Source organism: Cariama cristata, unplaced genomic scaffold (genome assembly GCF_000690535.1).
Source record: "Cariama cristata isolate BGI_N322 unplaced genomic scaffold, ASM69053v1 scaffold547, whole genome shotgun sequence".
Classification (NCBI taxonomy): domain Eukaryota; kingdom Metazoa; phylum Chordata; class Aves; order Cariamiformes; family Cariamidae; genus Cariama; species Cariama cristata.
The window spans coordinates 57,506-73,922 of NW_009624707.1; positions in this window are offsets into that span (position 1 = coordinate 57,506).

The window sequence follows — 16,417 nt, forward strand, 5'->3', positions numbered from 1 at the left end:
TTTTAAAAAAATGCTGCTCCAGAGAAGTTTAGAAGTCAGGTATAGCAAAATGTAAACTAAAAAAATTTCAATGTATGATGTGTGGGTGGAAAGTGTCGCTCAGATTTTTTTTTATTCGGGTTTTTTTAATGACTTTATCAAATATTATGTTTTCAGAAAAAAGATTTATTCCAGTAAAATTGATATGTCCATATGGCATATTACTCTGGCATTTATGCAGGAAAACATGTAGTTTTCGTAATTCTGTTGTTGACACTGGCCGAGAACTTAGTTCAGTTGACTTTGAACACTGCTACAGGGGGGGTTTCTTACATTTTATATGCAGTACGTGTAATTGAAAATTATTTTTCTAAATGCTAACTTTTGTCAAACATTTAGTTTTATAGGGAAATTACATATGAACTGTTCAGGAAAAAGACTCTTAGTGTGCTTTAAAGACAAAAGTAGTCTAGTGAATTCCCCAAAGAGATTTGCAGTTGAAAAATAAGCTGCAGTTAAATTTACCTGATTATAGATGGCCTTACAGAATTTGCAATAAACTGGGATCTATGCACGTGATCCAGAGAAAGATAATGAAAGATTTTCTATTATTAAGCCCTGCTTTTCATTTAATGGTTCTGAGCCAAGCTCCTTCAGGATTAATCGGATCTTAACTTAAGGCTTTCATTGAAGTAATGTAGTGTGATGAGTGACTCATGGCTCTGTAGAGAATGATTCGGTACAATAGTTAGTAATTTGTATTTGGTATACCTGACAGGACTGGAAATATATTGGGTTGCTGAAGACAAATTTTTTTTTTTCAGGGAACCTTCAATAAAGTAGCATTTTCTCTCTCCACGATGAAATAAATCCTTAATTATGGTAATAAACAAGCATTACAAATAAATGTTAAAGTATTTGTTAACTCAACAATCTACCTAGCTGTTAAATTTACAAGAATTTTATTTTTTTTTTTTTAGTTTATGGAAAATTGTTGTCATTGTGTAAGGTTTTTCTTGACGAGTTTCCTATTTTCTGGAGGATGTTAAAGACTGATCATTTTTCTAAATATTAGTATGCCATTTCTAGGAACACTGCTGAAGTCTGGTGTTTCAGAATGCATTTATCTTGTTTTTTATCCACTGTATAGGACAGCTGATTTTTGTTGTCCAAATAAATTTCTAAATTGTATTCTATTTCAGATTAAAAGGTATTTACTTCTTGTTTATGTCACAATTCTTATTAAAAAGATCAGTCATTGACAGTTTAGGGAACTCTTAGTAGAATATTGATACTGCAGACAAATGAAGACCAAATCCAACTTTTTAACGAATTATTTTTTCTGAGCAAATCCAAAATGCCTTAAATTCTTCTCTTAAACAAAACTTAATTGCTGAGTATGTAACCTACACTACCCCAAATATCTATGTGCAATCTTTAAATATGTGTTCAGTGTGATAACATGCTGACTGTTGTTTAACTTGACTTTAGTCAGACTTCCGACACGATCTCCCATGACACAAACTGATGAAGTATGGCCTAGATAAGTTGACAGTGAGGTGCACTGAAAACTGGCTGAAGTGCTGTGGTCAGAGGGTTGGGACCAGCAGCACAGAGTCCAGCAGAAAACTAGTAGCTACTGGTATAATCCTGGGGACAATACTGGGTCCAATACTGTTTAACCCATTAATGCCCTGATGATGGGAGAGTGCACTGTCGGCTAGCTTGCAGATAATACAGAACGGGAGGAACGGCTGATGCACCAGCTGGTTGTGCTGTGCTTTAAAGCAGCCTCCACAGGCAAGAGAAAAGGGCTGACAAGGAACCTCATGAAGCTCAACGCAGGGAAACGCCAGGCCCTGCACCAGTTGGCCATGAGCCAGCAATGTGCTCTTACAGCAAAGGCCAACAGCCTCCTGGGCTCCTTTAGGAAGAGCATAGCCAGCAAGTCAAGGGGGTGATCCTTCACTTTTACTGAGCGGTGATGAGACACATCTGGAGTGCTGTGTCCAGTGCTGGGCTCTCCAGTACAAAGGAGACATGGCTATACTGGGTAGAGTCCAGGGGGGAGGGCTGTGAAGCTGGTTAGGGATTTGGAGCGTTGACCATAGAAAGGGAGGCTGACAGAGCCGGAGTTGTTCAGCCTGGAGAAGAAAAGGCTCCAGGCAGATGTTATCAGTGTGTTCAACTATCTGATGGGAGGGCGTGAAGAACACAAAGCTAGACACATCTGAGGCATTCCCAGTGACAGGATAAGAGGCAATGGGCATAAACTAAAATACAGGAAATTGCATTAAACAAGAAGAAACTTTTTTTTTTTTTCTGCAAGGGTGGTTGGACACTGGAATGGGTTTCCCAGAGAGGTTGTGGAGGTCCCATCCAAAACCGAAATGACCATGGCTGTAGTTGACGGTGCTTTGAGCAGTGGGTTGGACTGGATGATCTCCAGACATCCGTGCTGGCTCCAGTATGTGGAGTCTGATTCTAAACATTTGAATAAATTCCAAAGTCTGTGCAACTTCCTGGATGTCCCTGCCAGCTGCTTTTAACATAAAGTAAATCCCTTTATTTACTAATGGAAGATAAAGAGATACTCTGGTAATGAGGGTAGGACAAGAAATTACGTAAAATAGTAAAGTTTCTTTAATTTGAATAATCTCTAGCAATCTTGAGATGGTGAAAGGGAGAGTAGTTACTAAGTTTTGTGCTAGTTATACCTTCCTATAAAACAAAGGTTAGAATGACACCTTGAATTCTTCGTAGAAAGCATTTGGGAAGTGGTTGATTAAAGGCTCTCCCTATGGATTTCATCAGCCAGAGTGTTGAGGACTACTGCATGGCTAAAGACAAATGCTTTTTCTTGTAGTTACTCGGATTTAAAATATTTGTATGCCCACGGCCTATGAGATGCTGTAGTTCTTAGTTTATAGAACCAGAGGTGAACTTCTCTTTGATAGAAATGGAGATATCTGCATAGTTCTCAATTGGCTTTACAACTTAATTTCTTGCCTAACTTTTATTGATCTTTTTTATGAGGAATGAACAATGGAGTGTTATGTGAAATAGCTTATGATCACTTTTGATGAAATCAGTACTGTATCATAAAACTGTTGCATAAGAAGCTCTAATGCTTTGTCTTTACTGTTCAGCCAGATCTTAAAACAGTGATTTAAAAGAGACTGGGGACCTGAGGATCTAAATCCAAATTACATATTTCCATTTTCTTTCTGAAAAGAAAATCAAAACATGGTTTAAAGAACAGAACTAGATCTTTGTCTGTGGTCATAAACAGCACATATTGGCACTTCTTAACTTTCATTTCAGTGGATTCATTTCCAGTTATTGTTTCTCTGTCTGATGTGCTACTCTTTCTTAATTAACTAAAAATGAAAAGGAAGAATATTCTTTGGTATAATTGCATTTGTGACTAATATGTATGATCAGAAGGCTGGAAAAGTAAACAATCAAGCCAACCCCCACCATCGTATTAATTAAAAAAAAGTCCTTTCAAGATCAGCTTTTCTCAGGAACTGTTTCTTGTGGTTGTTTTCTAAGCCTATGTTGCCAGTTGCCACATTTTCTTTCTGTTTGAGTGTGTGAAGAAAATGTATGTCTCAAATCAGACAGCTGCAATGCTTAGTAGAATACATTAAATAAAGTACATTATTCTAATTACTCTATTTACTGGAAAATTCTTGCTATCTTAGGTTATTGTAATTATTTTTGACCATTGTTTCATTATCAGTAGCAATAATTAAAGAAAATTTGTATGAGGATTCAAAGAAAGGATGAGCCAGCTACTTAACTAGGGATTGAACTCAGGAATAATCTAGGATTATCTTTTTTATCAAGTAGTAATGTTTCGCATTTTTTCAAAACCTTAATATTGTGTAGGAGGAAGTATCAGTCTGTAAAAGGAGATAACTGATAAAGGAATCCCTCCCTCCATTCTCTTACTGAATATGTTTAGCTCTTTGCAGGAGAAATGAAGAATAATAATCAATTAGAATTCCATGTAAATAGGAGAAAATAAGAAATAAAATAGTGACATACACCCTGTAAGCAGTTAATAGAAAACAAAACTGGAGCCCAAGGTAAATGTCTTCTCTGGAAACTTGATTAGTAGTTTTTGGTTTTGTTTTGGTTTGGTTTTTTTTCTTAATACAACAAAAGAGCACTGTATTATTAAGGTGTCTTTACGAACTGTGCATGTGCACGAGTGGACAATGTATACTTGAAAGAGCATGTGCACATAAGCAGGAACCATTTTGTTTTGGTAATGATGTTTCCAGTCTACTGTTTGGTACAATAAGGAAGAGAAATAGATGAAAACTTTGCAAAGCTCCAGTAGAAAGTGTGAACTAAATGAAACCAAACAATGCCTAGGTAAAGGAACCATGAAATGCTATACGACAGCTTGTAGCCATTTTTTAAGGAGGCAAGTTCATAATGATGTTTTTGATCCTTGGTACAACCGGCTAGGAAACAGTTTTTATTTCTTGGCTCTCAAGTTATTGGAAGACTTTTTATTTCTAATTTGAAAAGGAGGCCTAATAATCTGGATTCTGGCAGCTCCCTCCTGTGTTCAGCTGTGCACGCATTAAAGCAAGATTTCGAGATGAAATACACTGGGATGTCTTACGTGATGCTGATTGATATTGCCAAGATTATTTTCAGTTTTATACCTGTCCACTCCTGAACAGCTATGGACCAACTGACCAGATTGTTGAGATGAGAGATGAAATATTATTCTAGATCCCAATGGGAAACCAGAGTGCTGTTGCATATGAGTGAGCATGCAAAATCTGAATAAGCCCCAGGTAAGGCTGCCAGGTTCTTAGGCTGTTTGGCTCCTTCGTTATTGTGATCCTCAGAACACCTGCCTCTCTGAGCTGTAAGAATAGAGTTTTTGTAGAGCAGGACTACTCAGGGACTCGTACCTCCAAGTCTTTCCCAGAAGAGACTGGGAGCAGCGGATCTGAAGTGTTCAGATTTTGATTCCAAGGCCATCTTGCAGAGCTGGCAGGGCATATGCCTGTGTTTTGTCAGAATATCTGTTGTGCTTGCTCTATTACCATGGAATATTCTGCTTTTGATAAACTGGCAAAATTCAATAGAAGAAAGATTGCTCAGGAGAATTTCCGGTTAGCTGTATTCCTCATTTCTGATGTTGTGCTTCGATTCTTATGTTTATTTTCCAGTTAGTCTGTAGTATTGTCAATGCCATTTTCAATGTTTGATGGAATTGTAAGCAATTAGTAGATCTCTAATTTTTGTAATATTGTAATATTGTCTTTGTAGCTTTCATCAATATTAACTTAATCGTTGAAACTATTAGGTAAAATACAATCATACAATGTTTTAGGTTATCAGGGACATCTGACATCTGGTGATACTCCCTGCTCAAAGAAGGGCCCACTACAAAGTTAGGTCAGGTTGCTCAGGGCCATGTTCAGTCAGGTCAGATTTCTAAGGATGCAGATTCCACTGACTCTGTGAGCGCCTATTCCAGTGTTTTATCATCCTCATTGTGAAGCAGTGTTTTCCCCTCTATCTCATCAGAGTTTACCTTTTCCCCTTGTTTTGATCTAAGCGCTCAATTCAGCTGGAATAGGTAATCCCACTGTGTAGTTCACATGTTTGTGCTGTCAGCCACTCAGGTCTGTCCCCTTCCTTGTGCTAGCTCTGACACTTGGGTTACTCTGTCTGTCAGCCAGGTCAGCTTGCCAAACTGACCATTCACTTGTTCTTGTTGGATTAGTTTTCTTTCACTTTTACTGAGCTGAGTGAAACTCTGCGAAGGGCACAGAAGCTCTGTATACATCCCCAGGGAAACAGGAGTGAGTAACTGAGAGGGCAGAAGTGGGCTAGCTGAGCAGAACTGTCCGTTTTGTGGGCTGTGAGCTGTTAACTCAACCCACCCTGGGAAATCAGAAAGACCCCTGCACTTTCTCCCATATCCATCTGGCTCGTCATCCTTTCCTGGCAAGGTGTGTCTTACAGATTTGTTCTTAATACATGTCTTAAGCCTCAGGTTACACCCGCAGAGAGGTTCTCATTAGAGAACTTCCTTCCTACCACCTGTTAGTTCTTGCAGCTAATTCCTCCTTAGAAAACTTAGAGGAATTTTTCCTCTGAATTTTCTTCTAGTTTTCGCTTCCATAGAAAAATAATGCTTATTTTAATGAAAAAACATGAGCCCATTTCACTTTTTTGGATATACCAACACCTCTTCTTAGATTGACAGCTATTCCTTTCAGGAACAGCAGAGGCCTCCTGCCTCCTTTCACCTGTTTTTGTGTCTTGCTGATTTGTTTCAGTATGAAATGTGTTTTATGCTAGTCTATATGTTCTGCATATATCTGTAGATTATAATTGGCTCTTGGTTGAGACAAAAAATAAAGATGTAGTTAGCCAGGTTGAGGAAACTGGGTTTTCCAGAAGCACAATGCAACTGAATGGCACGTGGGTTGTGTTTGAGCTATATGATAGCAGTTTCCAAGGGTGAGGTTAAAGAAGGAGAAAGATGACATTCATTTGAACGTACATTTGAAAAAAAGAGAAAAGGAAAGGTAAATTTTATTACTAGGGAGTATCATTTGCAACATGGGGAGGAGGCAGTCCTACTCTTAACACTGGTGAGGACACAGTGAATGAATTGAGTGATGTAATTCAGGCTTCTGTATATTCATACACATCGCCAAAGAGTTTGGCTTTTCCACGTCTGGCACAAAAGTGATGTTTGGTGAAGGTCAAATATTCCAATTATTTGCCTGACATTTATTTTGATACAGCTCCAGTGGAATGCTGCAAACTCAAATAGCTATTACAACTTAATTAAAAGAGGAAAGTGGAAAAAATAACTGGGAGAAGTGGTTTTATATTTTTATTTTAACCACTTATTCAGGGTGGATGTCTTAATTTTTTTATTCTCTACTTTATTATTGTAGTGGAGAGTCTGTTTGTACCTATGCTATAGTTCTATAGGCTAGCCTGTAAATCTGGAATCATGCATTGCTTGCAAACAGCTGGAATATGACCCTGTCCTTGGTATTCACTCTGGCTGGTGGTGAGAGTGAATCTTCAGTGACAGGAGGAAGTAAATGAGGAGGAGTTTGAAAATAGTGTCATGGGATTGCTGTGAGATCTAGCTCTGTGCTTAGGACAACCATGTAACATAGTGCTCCCGTGGGAGTACTGGGAAATCATTGCTGCCATCTATGAAAGTCGTACCTTCCGCTCAGTTCTGTAAGGCCTGGCTGTTGGCTAGATGAAGATTTTTGTATGTGGTTTCTCAGTCAGAATGGCTGTTTTCTCCTTTGTCCGAATAACAAATCTTCTGTTGCAAAAATGATACAGCAAGGCACACTCCAACAGGTTTTTGTACAGCTTCAAAGACTTTTTTTCTCTGTTAAAAGAAAGAACTAACTAGTGAATTTTAATAGTGAAGAAGAGGGTGGAAATCTGAACATTGGAAGTAATTTAGTGAAAAACACTATGAGAAAATAAGAAACATAATTTTCAAGATTACAAGTGAAACAGCAAAATCATTCATTAAAAAAGATTGCAATAAAGACAAGGGATTCAAAAGAACGTAGAGGATAGAAGCTATTTAAAGCACAAGAGCAAACTTCTGGAAAAGTGGAAAGCATAGAAAGAGACCAACTTGCCTGCATCAGGAGCTTTTTAGGGACTGGAAAATAAAATAGAGATGCAGTGTAAATAAAAAGACAAGCATTGATTGTAGATGCAGCCAAAAAAGCTGTGGCACAGAATGTGTTAAAACCAGTAGAAGTTGCAGAAGGCAAGAAGAGAAGTTTCTACTAATCCATTATTAATAAGAGCAACTAAGAAGGAAAGTAAAGACCTTTCTAAATGGGAGACAGTAACTCAAAAATACTCTGATTTTTCTATCTGCTTCAGGTTTCATGTAAATAGTTAGCTGGGAATAAGTGCTTCACGCAGTTAATAAGACAAAATGAAATACATGCCAGAAAGATTAAAGAATATTTAAGAAAGGAGTTTCTCAACCGTTGGCCTTGAATGTTGAACACACACAAAAAAAATAGAAACACAAACCAGTGAGGCATGAGTATTTGCAAGTAATAGAAAAGCAAGACAAAACTTGGGAATATATAGATCAGTCCCTGTAATTTGGATAACCAGGAAGAAGCTGTAGGAAATCCTTACATGTTCATTTCCTAAAAATCTTCAGGATAAGAAGGTGGTGATAAACAGTGAGCATGAATTTTCAAAATATATTTTGTCAAATACATATAGTTCTTTAACAGAATAGCTGGCTAGTGGTTAAAAGGGAAGTAGTAAACGTGACGCAACTCTGCACACAGCGTTTCACACTGAGAGGAGGACATTTTCATGAGCAAACTTCAGAAGCATAGTTAGCTTAGTATTAAGGGAAAATACAGTTCACTGAAAAATAATGTTCCTACCGAATCCAAATTGTTATTTATACTATCACAGGTCAACTTGGGATAGTTTAATAAAGTGTGATTCTGCAAGTGCTGGCATGGGTCCAGGTGTATTACATGTTTTCATTAATAAGGTGGCTGAGGGAATAAAGAGTGGACTTATTGAGAGTTTGAATGATGCTGCCCTGGTGAGAGTTCTAAGTATTTTATAGGACACTAAAAGCAGATTCTCTCACCTCTCTCTCTCTTTTTTTTTTTTTTTTTTTTTTTTTAAATTTGGAGAAATAGTCTGAAATCTGCAAATTGAAATGACAAGTGCAAGTGATTACCTGTGGGAAGAAGTCAGCTCTATGAATAAAAATGCAGGATTTCTGTCTTAGAAATCCTGTGTGGTACTGTTCATGAGGCATTGGGACCTGTAGAGAATTATAGTTGAAATGAACTGTCAGTAGGGCTCAGCTCAGTATGTACTTTTGGGCATCACAGTTTAAGAATAGCATGGACTGATAAGAGGAATGAGATGAAGCAAGGATTTTAGAACATGTAAGAAGAAGAAGCTGTGACTTAACTGAGTTTGTGTAATTTAGAAAGGAAAAGATGGAGAAGAGGATCATGATAATGTTTTCAGATATGGAAGAGGTTTTCATAAGGTGTATGTTAAAATATTCTCCATATCTGTTAAAAGAAAAACAAATACAATTGGCAAAAGGTGAAATCTGTGCAATCAACCATATAGATGAGTAAACACTGGAACAAGTTACCACAGGAGGCCGTAGAGATTCATTTATGGATACAGTTAGAGACAGGTTAGACAAACATCTGTTTGGGCAGTTCTAGGAACATTTGTGCTGTTTCAGAGTGGTCAGGATGGAAAAAGTGACCATGAGGTCTCTTCCAGCACCACTGATTATGGGCTTACTTTTTTATTAAAGTAATATTCCCAGTCTTCACTGTGCATTTTCTTACTACAAATTGTTTTTTTCCCAGATTGGTGTGGAATTGTAATGGTGAATGCTTTTCATATGCAGTGATCAAAGCTGGACTGAAATTTGGTGGGGCTTTTAGATTTCCTGGTTATCTACAGATAATAATCTATCCCTTTTACAATTTTGCCTTCAATATCTGGGGAAGGCTGGATAGACAAAAGAAGCTCTGAATAGTTGTATGCATACTAAGAATCTATTTCCTCATGAAATGTTTGCATGAAAGTAGTACATTTAACAGTAATTCAGCTTATCATAGCAGCAGGATTTTTTACCCTGCCAAATTTATAACTGCATAGAAAGATTTATCTCAATCTAGTATTTTAGAATTTACCTAGCAATTTTACATCCTATAATCTGTTCATGAACTAGAACTCAAGTCCAAGGGATAGGAGATTGGAATTTTGCTGTACAAGATTAAAACTTTAGCAACCAAATTGCATTTGTGTAATGTAATATGTGAGCTGTTCTTTCATATTAACATTTTTCTCTGAAGAAAGTTGATACGCACTGTAAAAAAACAACCAACCAACAAAACAAATCTTCCTAGAATTTGGTTGTGTGACAGAAATCCACAATGATTTCCCAGTGTTGATATAAAATCTAATAAATAATATTTAATATTGAACATTACTCTTTTAACTTAGTGTTACTTTTAATATGTATTTTTTTTAACAATTATTTAATAATTTAAGAAATGTCGGTATCACTGTTCTTAGTGCTTCTGTGTAAGAGGTAATATCATTTTGCTTTCTTTTGACTCTGGTTGGAGGAGTGATTTACCTAACGTTTTGTCAGGCAGATGACTCTTTGTCTAACCTGTTAGCAGGGAAACAGTCAGCTTGACAGGCCACGCATGATTGTGATGTTAAAGGTTTGCGCTCTCGATGTATTCTGTATGCACTTCATACCGTGCTGTTTTAGAAACAGGATGCTTTGACCTACCTGTTCTGGCTGCTGCACTTCAGTTTTGAGGGAGCTCTGCAAGGTCCTGGAGGCTGTTCCTGCCTTTGGGGTGTGCACAAGTGAGGGAACTGGTACATCTGGGAGGCAGGAGGCTGCCCCAGCCCTCCACATCCACAGCGAGTGGACCTCCAGCCAAGCCTCACCTGAAATGTGGAGGGAGAAAGTTTTCCCAAGGTGCTAGAGGAGGCTGTCTGAGATCGCTGCAAGCCAGGGAGGTGCTGTAAGGTGTTGGACTAGGGAGCAAGAAAGGACCAAGCTACCCACTGTGTCAGGATACAGGTGAGGGGGAAGTAACCATTTTCATATGTTTTAAGTCACTTGGCCATCTGAGCTTGCTTTCTCAGATATTTACTGTGTTCAACTTTATAATCTTTCTGTTCTAATAAACAGAAAGCTATAGTAAACATAGCTTTAGAGATTGAGTGTGCTTCTGCTACAGTCACGTGAAAGAAAAAGCTCATCCTGTTCCACCCCAGGACCTTGTCACACTGTGCCTTTTTCTGAAATCTGGTATGCCAAATGAGCAGAAATCTTGCAAGGGTGAGGATGCGATTTTGTGTGACTAATTGCAGTGCTACCTTCTTCCCTTCTTCACGAACTTCTGACAAATGTCAGGTAGATTTCCTGTAAAAAAGCTGTTCATGAAAGCACATCTGCAAAAACAGCACCATGAAAACCGGAGCAGTGCACTGTGTTGGGTATGTTGAAGATGTGACTCCCGTTGTCAGCTCAAAGGTCCTTTTGTAGTAACTGATTGATGTACCACTGACTGGAATACAAGAACAAACCAGAATATGTATTTGCTTTTCGTTGGGCAGGAATCATGTAAATATAAGACATAAGAGAGCCTTGCAATTGTTCCAGAGTTTTTACTGAAGCTTTAGGTACAAACTGATGGATTTATTCTGGAATAGATTGTCATTTGTTCATCTGCTCTAGTTGAAGCAGCTTTTCTTTTTTTTCCTCTTTTATTTTTTCCCCTATAATTGGGTTTGGTGGTTATAAAGGAAGAATGACTTCATTATATGTTGAACTGACTTTTTCACAATAAGCTTGAGAATCTAAAAACATACTATCAAATGTCACTATTTTATGTGATATATTTCACAGTTTAAAACACAGATTTTTTTTTTTTTCCCCCGAGTTGAAATTAGAATTGCTGACAGTAAGAAAATAAAAATGATTGATCAACTGTTTACACTTGATCAGCTGCTAATGAGTTCTCACTCAATATCTTGTTAGCTTGTGCTGAAGTAAAACATAAGGCAACCTAGAAAATAGCCTGAAGTTCCTAAAACTACAAAGAAGAAAAATTTAAGTTATTGTGATGCTTTTGATCTATGAACTGTGATATGAGCTATGACTTTTGATGTTATGGGATGGCGTGATTGATAGTATAATTTTTGTTATTCGATTGTTTACTCTTTACTGTATGTTATATTTTGGCTCAGAGGCAGGGAGAAAGGTTGCTTATGTTCCTTGTTGGCCCCTGTAGCCCTTGTTCAGGTGGAGCTTTCCAGAAGAAAGGGAGAATGCACTTCCTCTGAAAACAGCTGAGGGTGCTCACCTGAGAGAAATTTCTGGCATTTCCTAAGCTAAGGACTGATATCTCTTAGAGGAGACTTTGGTGAAAGAAGATAATATTTCTGTGGATCGTAAGGGAATTTTATAACGTTATTGCATCTCAGAAAACCCCCACTGAGAATTCTTAGCCTGAGAACAAGCCTGTAGGAAAGGAAGGGTACATGATGAGCAAGGGTGGGATTGGCTGACTAACACTTTGATTTTTAGTTTCTTTTATCCAGCAGGACATCTTTTGTGCTCTTTCAGAATTGTGTTGCAGTAAAGCATGGCTTTGATTCAGTGTCTTTTTGATTCTCTTAAGGAGAAGGTGGAGGAGGTTCTGGTCAAGAGGGGGGTAGTCTCTGGGAGACTCCTGATAGCCGCTTCTAAGTGACATGTAAAATTTAAATTCTTAAGTCACTGTATGGATGAGTTGGTTTTTTCAGTATGAGGAGGAAGGGCTTACCCTCTCATCAAGTATTCTTTCAAGTATAGGAACTATCTCAGAAGGCTGCAGGTGAGTATTTAATTATGAGATTAGCTAGTGTGTTGTGGCTATTGCCTATGTCAAACTGTGCTACATAAAACACTCATTCTTATCTTCATTGCTGGCTCCTGACTATCATCTGTAGAAGTGCAAAAATCACACTTCTTTAGAAGGTCAAAATTCACAAAAGCCAATGGTGGAACTTCAACTGACTTTAATACAGCCAGAATATCATCTTATTTCAAGGAGTTAAGCTCAGCTCTGTGGATATAAAAGGACAGCTGTGTAGCATGTAGTAAAAATAAAGCGGAGTGAGGGGTGAAGCAGGTCTTAGTAATTTTTTTAAAAGTGTGGTCTGTGTTGAATATTTCATGCTGTGCTTTTTGTTGTCTGTATTGCTGGACACCCATGTTTATTGTAGTGTCTTAGAAACATTCTTTGAAAAATATACTCAATATTTTTGTTAAAATACAGTCCTGGTTATAGCTTTCTTTTTACTGCAGTTGTGCTGCATTTTTGATGTTTTGACATTCTGCCTATGCAGTTTGGCTATTACTTTATTTTTCTGTTGACATTCATGATGCAAGATGGAAGAATTTCTGCAAAGCAGAAGGAAGAAATTGCAGTTTGACCTACTATTTAAGCTAAGCAAATTGGCAAAAGAAAAAATGTTGAAAAAATGTGTGAGGAAACCAGGATGAATTCACACTATTTTTATCAGTTACTTTGTGGCAGACAAAATTTCTGACCAGGAGTAGACTCTGTGTGTCTCTTTTGGCCTCAAACAACATGTAATTATTCAGAGTATGCCATTTCTCCTTGTAGGAAGCCTTATTACCCACAGGTAAATGTAAACTCTCATCTTTTCCTTCAACAATCCCCTGTTTCCCTTTACCTCAAAAGAAATCAGAAAAGATTTATAAGGTTCTGCAACCCACAAAACCTGCTTCATTATCCTTAAATCAAGTCTATCTGATTGCAAAGCTCTTATTTTTAGAAGAATTTGGGGAGCAGAGTATTTTATGGTTTTTGGTGTGCTTTTACTAAAGGTGAAAAATACATTTTAAAAAACTAATTCTTTTGAGAGTTATTGCTGCAAAGTAAAAGCCCTTTTTGTCGGAAGAAAAATAATGGATCTACCTTGAGATGTCCAGACAGAATGAAGTGTTCAAACTCAAAAGATAACATCAATTTAGATAGTATTGTCTTAATATATATACTGTGTTACTATCCTATCCTTCTGATGTAACATAACATCTTACTCACCTATTTTTACTGCCATGGCAGATGAAGTAGACAGCTTGTTGAACCTAGATGTCATTGTGTTTGTGCCCCTTCCCCAGAGGACTAAATCTGATTTGGGACCAATCGGTATGAAAGAGCAGCTTAATTTGTGCCTTCCCATTTTCATTACTTCCTGTTTACCTGCGTATCTTCATCTGTTACCAGAATGACCACTTACACAGTTTTGTCAAGTCCTTCATAGCTGAATCATTTTGATCTTCCTTGGACGCTGGCTTCTCTTACTGTTTACTCTCCTTTCTTTCTCCATTTTACATGTCTACCCTTCTCCTATATAGATAGAATTAGACTTTTTCCTAGTTGGATGTGTTTCCTAAAGTTTGTGGCATAGGAGAAGATGTTTTTCAGTGAAATGCTGATTCATTTTTGGACAACTTTAGTGGAGATACTGGCTTTGCATGAGAAATATCTGTAAGGATCTCAAGAGCTGTTACTGGTAGTTAGCACATCTCACCCTCGTTCTTAATTGCTGGTTTGCTTATATGTCTCTTCTGTCAGACAGTAAACTTATAAAGCAACTCATACTATTTCAGATTACCTTTATAACTGAGAGTCTTGAAAACTGTGCTGTTAATGGAAAAACACACCACTAAAGCATAGCAGACCTCTGCTTTTGATAGGCAGCATTGTATGTCCTCATTACCCCACATAATTGAGTTAATTTTCATATAAGCAATATTTTGGTATCCTTACATAGATTATTATTTGTTTGTTTATTTATTAGTAATTCTGTCTTTGATTTACTTTTCCACTTTCATTGCTTTCCCTAAAGTCCTCTTAGGTGAAACAGGTCATTAGCAATAAGTTATTTTTAACATGAAAGCGCTTGATTGAGGCTCTAGGGTAGAGTTAGTTATTTGCCTCCCAGAGCAGTTTGAGAATTGAGATTTAAATGTTTGCATATGTGGATCTTGTCTTCTTTTTCTCTGTGGTCAGTTACTCCTTTTAGTTCATGTATATACGGCCAGCTTTTTTATCCCTCTTAATGATTTACATTTGGATACTGTCCTACCAATTACTCAGATATACAGAAGATATTTAGTACTAGAGAAAGTGGAAATAAAATGTTTTTCATTCAGGAAGAAGGCAGAAGCCTTTTTCATTATCAGGCTGTTTGCCTGTATGTATGCAGTCCAGACTTAAATTTAATCCTTCTCATCTCCTATTTTATTTAGTGCCTTATTAGCCTGTTTCTCCTTTTAAAAAACAGCCTTAAATATCTTCTATTCTAGCTCTGAATAATTTTTGAGAATATATTTTTTTGTTCCTGCAGCATAACTTAGTTGTATCTATGATGTTTATATCCCCTTTCTTTACATCCTCTCTCAGGAGTAACACTGAATTATCTCTGCATTTAAATCACTTCAAGTTTTGGCTAGCAATGTGAGTGTTTTATTTCAGTAACTATTGGATTTTTATCGTATTAGCAATGCCCCTGCATAAATTTCCCCCCTCCTCTGAATTTACTAAAAGCAAAACTTAAACACAAAGTCTTACAATAGGCCATTAATGCTTATTTCTGGAAGCACACATTAATTTATTATTTTTCTAAGAATAATTTTGGTTTTTAGTAAGATACTTGCATATTACATGAAGGAATCTTAGAATATAATTTAGCAGTATAAATGATCTGAAATCAGTTCTTAATTTCAGTGAGTTTCTTAATTTCTTTGCTAAAGAAAAGGTGGAAGTTCAAAAATCCTGAGGCAAAATGCATACAGGTAGGGAAGAAAAGAAGGAACAAGTGCCAACTGTTGTGAATACAGGAGAAGAGACTGGCAGCAATTTACATTTGGGTTGTCATTTTAAATGCAAACCATGAGACTGATTGTGCAGTGCAGAACAGAAGCAGATCCAGGTATCTTCAGCAAGATTCTTTGTAGATTCAAGCAGTTATTCAAAGAAATAAAGAAAGCTTCAGGAAAAAAGTAGCATAGAAATGACTATATTTAAGCCAGACAGACAGGATTATGAATCCTATCTTACAAATCTTACAAATTATAATGTCTTAAAAATGGAAATAGAAATTTAATCAATAATACTTATTCCCAATAAGGTTCACTAACTCCATTCCTGTTTAAGTATATAATTAAAAAAATTTAAAAAAAAGAAGTACTGGTGGTCTTCACAAGCAGTGCAACTGTCTTTCTGAAAGCTCAAATTTTGGAAAATATCTTACTTTCTTCTCTTAAAACATCATGAGAGTTGCAGTCAGTAGTAACCTGTATGGCATTTTTCAAGATGGCCGTGGCATATATGAGTGTAGACCTCCAACAGCTACAAGTAGTAATTAGGTTACACATAAGGAAAAATAATAGCAAGAATAGTTAAGCATGGATACAGATTGATGTAGGTACTGTGTTCCCCAGAGACTGAAGGTTTTTGAAGAAGTTAGAGAAGCGTCTCTCATAGTAAAGTTGATATTACTTTTAGATGGGGAGGACATCATGTTTACCCCTTCCAGTTCCACTTTTAAAGTTTGTGCTGTAATCACTTGATGAAAGTGGAATTAGGACAGTTTGTACTGAAACCTATTAATCATATGTATGCAAGGCTTTAGGATGCAAAGAGATTAAAAAAAAAAAAAACAACAAAACCCCACAAAAAAAACCACAGAAAAAAACCAAACACAAAAACCAACACGAACTTGAGTAAGACAAGCTTTAGTGTGTGCTCAATAGGCAGCAAAAACCTGTTCAGCTCTGGAG